Below are 6,151 nucleotides of genomic sequence, written 5' to 3'. Positions count from 1 at the left end.
TGTTTTAAGTCAAGTAATAGTTTATTGGGATAATTATATATTACCCACCTGTGGTTTAGTCCGAATTTAACTTACCCACCCGTGGTTTCATTTTTGACACTTTACCCACTTGTACTTCACTCCGTTACTACTCTGTAACCCTCCTCCCTTTTAGACGTTACTCTAACACATTTTTTATCAAAAACAAAACTCAAAACAGATCAAACACTCCTCTCTCGCAAAACACAGTCCCATCCACATGAGGTAGATCTACTAATTTGCTTAAAAATCATGAGTACATACAATATGAACATCTTAACATATCAATAATTATGATAAAGTCAAGAACATCTAAACTGAAAGATGTACCACAAAATCAGCAACTTGTGCAACAACAAAAAGGAAAAAAGAAGTCACTAGCCATCGTGAAAGCTGGGTTAATGCTCTTAGCATTGAGGAATTTTTTTTTTTTTTTTTGTGGGTTTGTTGTTTTCCTTTGAAACCTAGGGTTCTTCAAAAAGACTTGGGGTTTGTTGACAAAAACTATGGTTAAGTAAAAGAAAATTGCAAATCTTAATTCTTAAAGCTAGGTTTATAAACTAAAAAGACCCACTTTCTGAATCTTCAAGCTAAAAAAAGAAAATGGGAAATTGGAAACTGAGCTTTCAAAACATCCAAAACACGTTTCAGATTCCAAACTTTTCCCAGAAACCAATCAAATAATAAGAAAAATTGGAACTAAGATGTTAACTCTTCCATTCTACTCTCTAATTTGGTCGCCAAAAGAAATTGGTAGGAAAAGGAAAGGAAAAAAAGAAAAAAAGAAAAAGAAAAAAAGAAAAAAAGAAAAAGAAAAAAATAAAAAGAAAAAGAAAAGAAAGAAACTTGAAAGTGGGTTTTAAACCACAAAGAAGAAAGATAATTTCTTTATTAAAACAACCCAGTTCACAGATTTTAAAATTGGCTTTTTCCATTGATTTTCTCAGGGTTTCTGAGGAAACAAACAAAGAAAAAAAATTTTAAAAAGGAAAATTTGAGAACCCAGAAAACGTACTTGGTTTCTGTGAATTGCACTGGCTGATTCCCCATACATGGCTTCTCTGATTGTACGAGAGAGAGAGAGAGAGAGAGAGAGAGAGAAGGACAAAAGATCATGTATAAACGAATCCAAGAGGCAAAAGGAATATATGAACGGTAGCCCTAGGATTTTTTTTTTTTGGCAGGTTGGCTTTCACGATGAAGGTGATTATAGTGGTCTTCCTGTGTTCTGGGTTTGAAAAAAAATTTAATTTGAGCCATGTTTTAAGAGATGCATATTCTTGGGTTTAAAATAGCTCATTTTAATCTTGTTTTCTTTTGCTTTTTTTTTTTTTTGTTTTTCTTGTTTTGGGATGAGGGACATGTAAGCGCACACTGTACCTGATCCCAAGAACAGTTATGGGCTCAGGTCCAATGAGCCTTAAACAATATGAATTTGTAGAGTGTGGGCTTGAAACCCAGGTTAGAAGCGTATGAGGATTAAATGACAAACTAAAGATTGCAAATGCTTGGAAACAACAAGGAGTATAGTCAATCAGCCTCCTCGGACATAAGCCACGAGTTGTTCTTATATTATCTCTCTCTTTGTTTCTTTTCTTTTTAGGTTACAAAAAATCCGTCCCTCTTTTCTGTCTTAAATTGCTCTTTATATACTACTCTTTTGAATGCTTTGTACACGTGTTGCCTCACCTCCCCCTTAGCCTAGATATTTCTTTTCTCAGTGCCTTTGAATAGTAACCAGAAGTTTCTCTTCCACTGTTCAGGTGTCACTTCCCCATAAATGCGGCCAGGGTGGTAGGTGCAGGGTCTTTAATGTGGAGGTAGCAGCCTTTATCTTTGACATTTCTTCAACACCGGTGCTTCTGGAGCGCTCTAGGGTTCACCCCTTTTAACCATTGGCCTTAACTGTGTCATCCCCTAACCTTTACTATGAAATCCCGAGTTCTTTGGTGCTCATCCGAGGGTAAGTTCACCCTCGGCTGGATCCTCGGATCCTCGGCGTATGGGCCGACTCATAGCACTAACAACTTCTAAACCCAGGGTCAGGTCGGCCTTCCTTAACACGGCCCAAAAGGCCCACGTTCCCATTAGGATCTTTTTACTCCCCACAATAGCCCCTCAAAACTCTAATTTTCAACGTCCGAGGAGAAAAATAGGGTTTTGATCCGACGAGAACCTACTCTACTCACTTTGCGAGTAATGGCACGTGTGGAAATCGTTTCGCGTCCCAGAGTATGCCATTTGGCGGTTTTATTTTGAACAACGCGCATATTTATTACTGCCAGTTACATTTTGTCCCTCACGTTCAACGGTGAGATGGACATCCAACGGCCCACATCACTCCACGAAATTTTAGGCGGGACAAATATAATTTCGAGGCCGCCTTTTCGCACGTCGTGACGCTTCGGGAACCTGCGCCTTCATTTAATTCCTCTGGGGGTAATCCCATCAAGACATCAGCCATCATTCCTTACTTGCAGAAAACCGTGGAAATTTGCACTCCTTCAACCTTGTAAGTTCTTGCTCCTATTCTTACCCTTTTTCTCCCTGATATTTGTCCTCGGCTATCACTACAAACACTATCCCTTTTAGAGTTTAGTCTATCGTTCCTCTGTAATGGGAAAATTCAAGTGTCTAGTTGATACCGCTGCTGGGATGGAAGGCTTTAGAGCCAAATACCGTATTCCCAGCGACGTAGGGTTAGAATATTGCCCGGCAACAGCCGTGGCCGGTTCTAAGAAGGAGGGAGAGGTTATCATTCCTATGATATCCTTTATAGAGGGTGGGATGACCCTTCCAATGAAACCTGTAACAAGGGAGTACCTTCGCAACCACCGGTTGTGTCCCGATCAATGCCTCCCAAACGTTTTTAGAGTGTTGGGTAGTGTAGATGCTCTAAACGAGTAAATGAGTTTAAACCTCACATGGCACGATGTCGTGTTCCTATATGAGTCCCATAAACTTTCTAAGGTAGGTTATTATATTAAGTCTCGGTCCAGCATCGTTAGGCTAATCTCCTGTCTGCCCAAGTCAAACAAAGGCATGAAGGACGACTACTTGATTGTGTCTGGGAACTGGCACGACGGCTTCCACTGCCCAGTTGAGTGGGGGGATCCAGGTGCGACGCCGTAGGATTAATCTCCCCACAACACAACTTCTCCTAACACACACACAGAAATGCGTATTCGTACTTACTTAAATTTGTTAAACATCTATGTAAATCTGACCAAGTTTGTTTGTTTTGACGTCTTTTTTGCAGATAAGCAACACGTGCGTCCTCGCCTGAGTCACTGTAACATCGCAGATCTAAACCGGGTACTTCGCTCCGAGGTGTTCGTTAGTGAAGACCTACAACTCCGGGCTGCTCACCTTATTCTTGGGTACACCCCCCTTTCCAAAGACTTCCAGGAGATAGAGAACGCCATAATTGCGGGCGACCGAAGACGAAAGAGGATAAACGTAGCTCGGCCCCACTTTTTGGACGACCGTGACCTCCCGGACGCTCCTAATACCATTTTGTACAACCGGCCGATAGCAGCAGTCCCCCTCGCCGTGCACTCACAAGCAACTGTCGTTCCAGAAGAGCAGGTGTCTTCTTCACACACACTCGACGACGAGATAGACCAATTCCATCTCGAAGACACCGAGAGACCTCGCGGGAACCAGTTTGTGGTACTTTCCGACGAGGAGGAAGAAGCCACCGAGGCCTCTGGAATTGAAGGGTTTGTGGTTGCCCTTCCGGAGGACGAACTTGAAGAAGACATGGGAAGAATGGAGGGTCTCCTCACCAATAGGGCTGCTAAGGTTGCCGAGAAAAAGAGGGGGACATCTCAAGTTCCCCCATCCTTACCACCTCCCCCTCCTCCAGCTGAGCCAAAACTTCCAACCGAGGATCCAAAGAAGAAGAGGAAGGGGGACAACGAGGGGACGATTAATAAAGACCCCAAGAAATCACGACAACAACTCCCACCGGCCCCGCAGCAGAAGGTGGATAAGGGCAAGGGTAGGGCCCGCTCGGTTGAAATCGGGGAAATCAGGGACGAGGCTGAAGTGCGCCGAGCACCGACCACCTGGTCCCCCGATTTAAGACTGGACGGCGCTCCCATCTCCTGCCAGTCCAGTATAAGGGCGGTTCAACAAGGCCATGCCCACCACCTGGCCGAGGTCCTGGAACGCCCTCTCCTGCTGCTCAAGGACATGGAGACCTTGGAAAAAATGGGCCAGCCACAACTATTCCTCTCCCTAAAAAGAGACTTAGCGCTGGTAAGTGTTTCTCCTTTTAACAATATTTATAAGTAAGTTTGTTTTTTACTGTTCCTAACTCCATCATACTTTACTACAGGCTATTCAGGAGGTCTTCGTAGCTGAGAAGTTTATTGAAGACACTCGAAAAATAGCCAGGACTGAGCTCGAAATCAGGATGGAAACTGAGAAGTCCTTGGGCACAGCCCTTGCTGCGAATGAGAAGTTGACCTCGGAGGTGGCTGATCTGAGGAGAGAGAAAAATGGGGTCGAGTCAGATTTGATGACCATGAAGACCCAGATAGAAGGACAGCGCAAGCTCCTTCGTGAAAGAGATGAAGAGCTCTCCCAAGCTCAAAGGGAGTGCTCGGATCTGAAGAAGGAACTGGAGTTAATGAAGAAAGAAGCCAGCTCCTTCCAACTTTCTCTCCTCGCCGCTAAGTAGGAAAGTTTCGATGAAGGGGTAGCAACCACAGAGGAGCAGCTGACAGAGGAGTTCGCGGCTTTATGCCGGGAATACTGTCAAAAAGTATGGGGGGAAGCCTTAAACGCAGCAGGAGTTCCTCCATCTTCGGATCTGAGGAAATCCGAGAACGTTTGGCTTCCTCTGGAAATACAGGAGATTGAAGAGGCTCCTGCTGCAACTCCTACCCCCGAGACAATTCTTCCTGCTCTTCCTCTGGTGGTAACACAGCAGATTCCTGATCCTACAGAACCTTCTGGTTCCCACAAAGAGAAGGAAGGAGGAGGGGATGCAGAGAAAGGCTTGAGCCAGACAGCAGAACCCAACGTCCTTTCAATGAAGACAGCAGATAAGGGAAAGCAAGTCTTGACTCCCTTTGAGCTAGAGTTGAGAAAGACCGAGGGCACCAGTACCTCTCAGCAAGATCCTCCTCCACAAGCTTAGGACTTTAGTTTAGGGCTTCTCTTTTTCCATTTTTGAATTATATATGTAACGTACATTTAACAGATTAATGAAGAACAATCTTGTTTACTTTTTTATTTGGGTTATATCTATTTTTACTTTATTCTTTTTGTACTTATTACAAAACCTTCCCATTAAGCCATAGCAAAAGTTTCTCAGAGTACGCAAATCTAACTCCAAGGACTGCACAATCATAACTTCCACATAATCACGCGTATATTATTGAAGATTCAATAAAAGGTGACATGGTTAATATATTTGAATAATGCCTCGATTAAGAAGAACAGAGGGCCTGATTATACGATTAAACCCTCGTAATACATAGCTTTGTTTCTAGTAAGATGTAAGATCCGAGTTAGGAAACAGTAACGTCTTAACATCCAGACATAATAAGAGAATGACTTTGATAAAAGTTGTGGTCAGAAGATAAGGTTTAATCAATTCTCCGTTTGACTCTTAAAGGTTATAACTTCAAAAGTAAAATTCCCCAAAGCAGGAGGTCCGAAAACCCAACATAACTGAGATTCTGTTTGATTCTAAAAATTGTAACTTCAAATGTTAATTTTCCCAAAGTAGGAGGTCCGAAGACCCGACATAACTAAGGTTCTGTTTAACAAATGACAAGACATCAATTTCCACAAGGTTTGTGGTCCGAGGACGACAATTAACCAAGTTTCTGTTTGATTCTTTAGAACAGTAGCTTCAATTGTTAATTTTCCCAAAGTAGGAGGTCTGAGGACCCGACATAACTAAGGTTCTGTTTAACAAATGACAAGACATCAATTTCCACAAGGTTTGTGGTCCGAGGACTGCACTTAACCAAGTTTCTGTTTGATTCTTAAAATTGTAACTTCAAATGTTAATTTTCCCAAAGTAGGAGGTCCGAAGACCCGACATAACTAATGATATCTTTAAAAAATGACAAGACATCAATTTCCACAAGGTTTGTGGTCCGAGGACTGCACT

The sequence above is a fragment of the Castanea sativa genome, chromosome 9, assembly GCF_040712315.1.
Source record: "Castanea sativa cultivar Marrone di Chiusa Pesio chromosome 9, ASM4071231v1".
NCBI classification, from domain to species: Eukaryota; Viridiplantae; Streptophyta; class Magnoliopsida; order Fagales; family Fagaceae; genus Castanea; species Castanea sativa.
Note: the sequence above shows the minus strand (reverse complement) of the source record.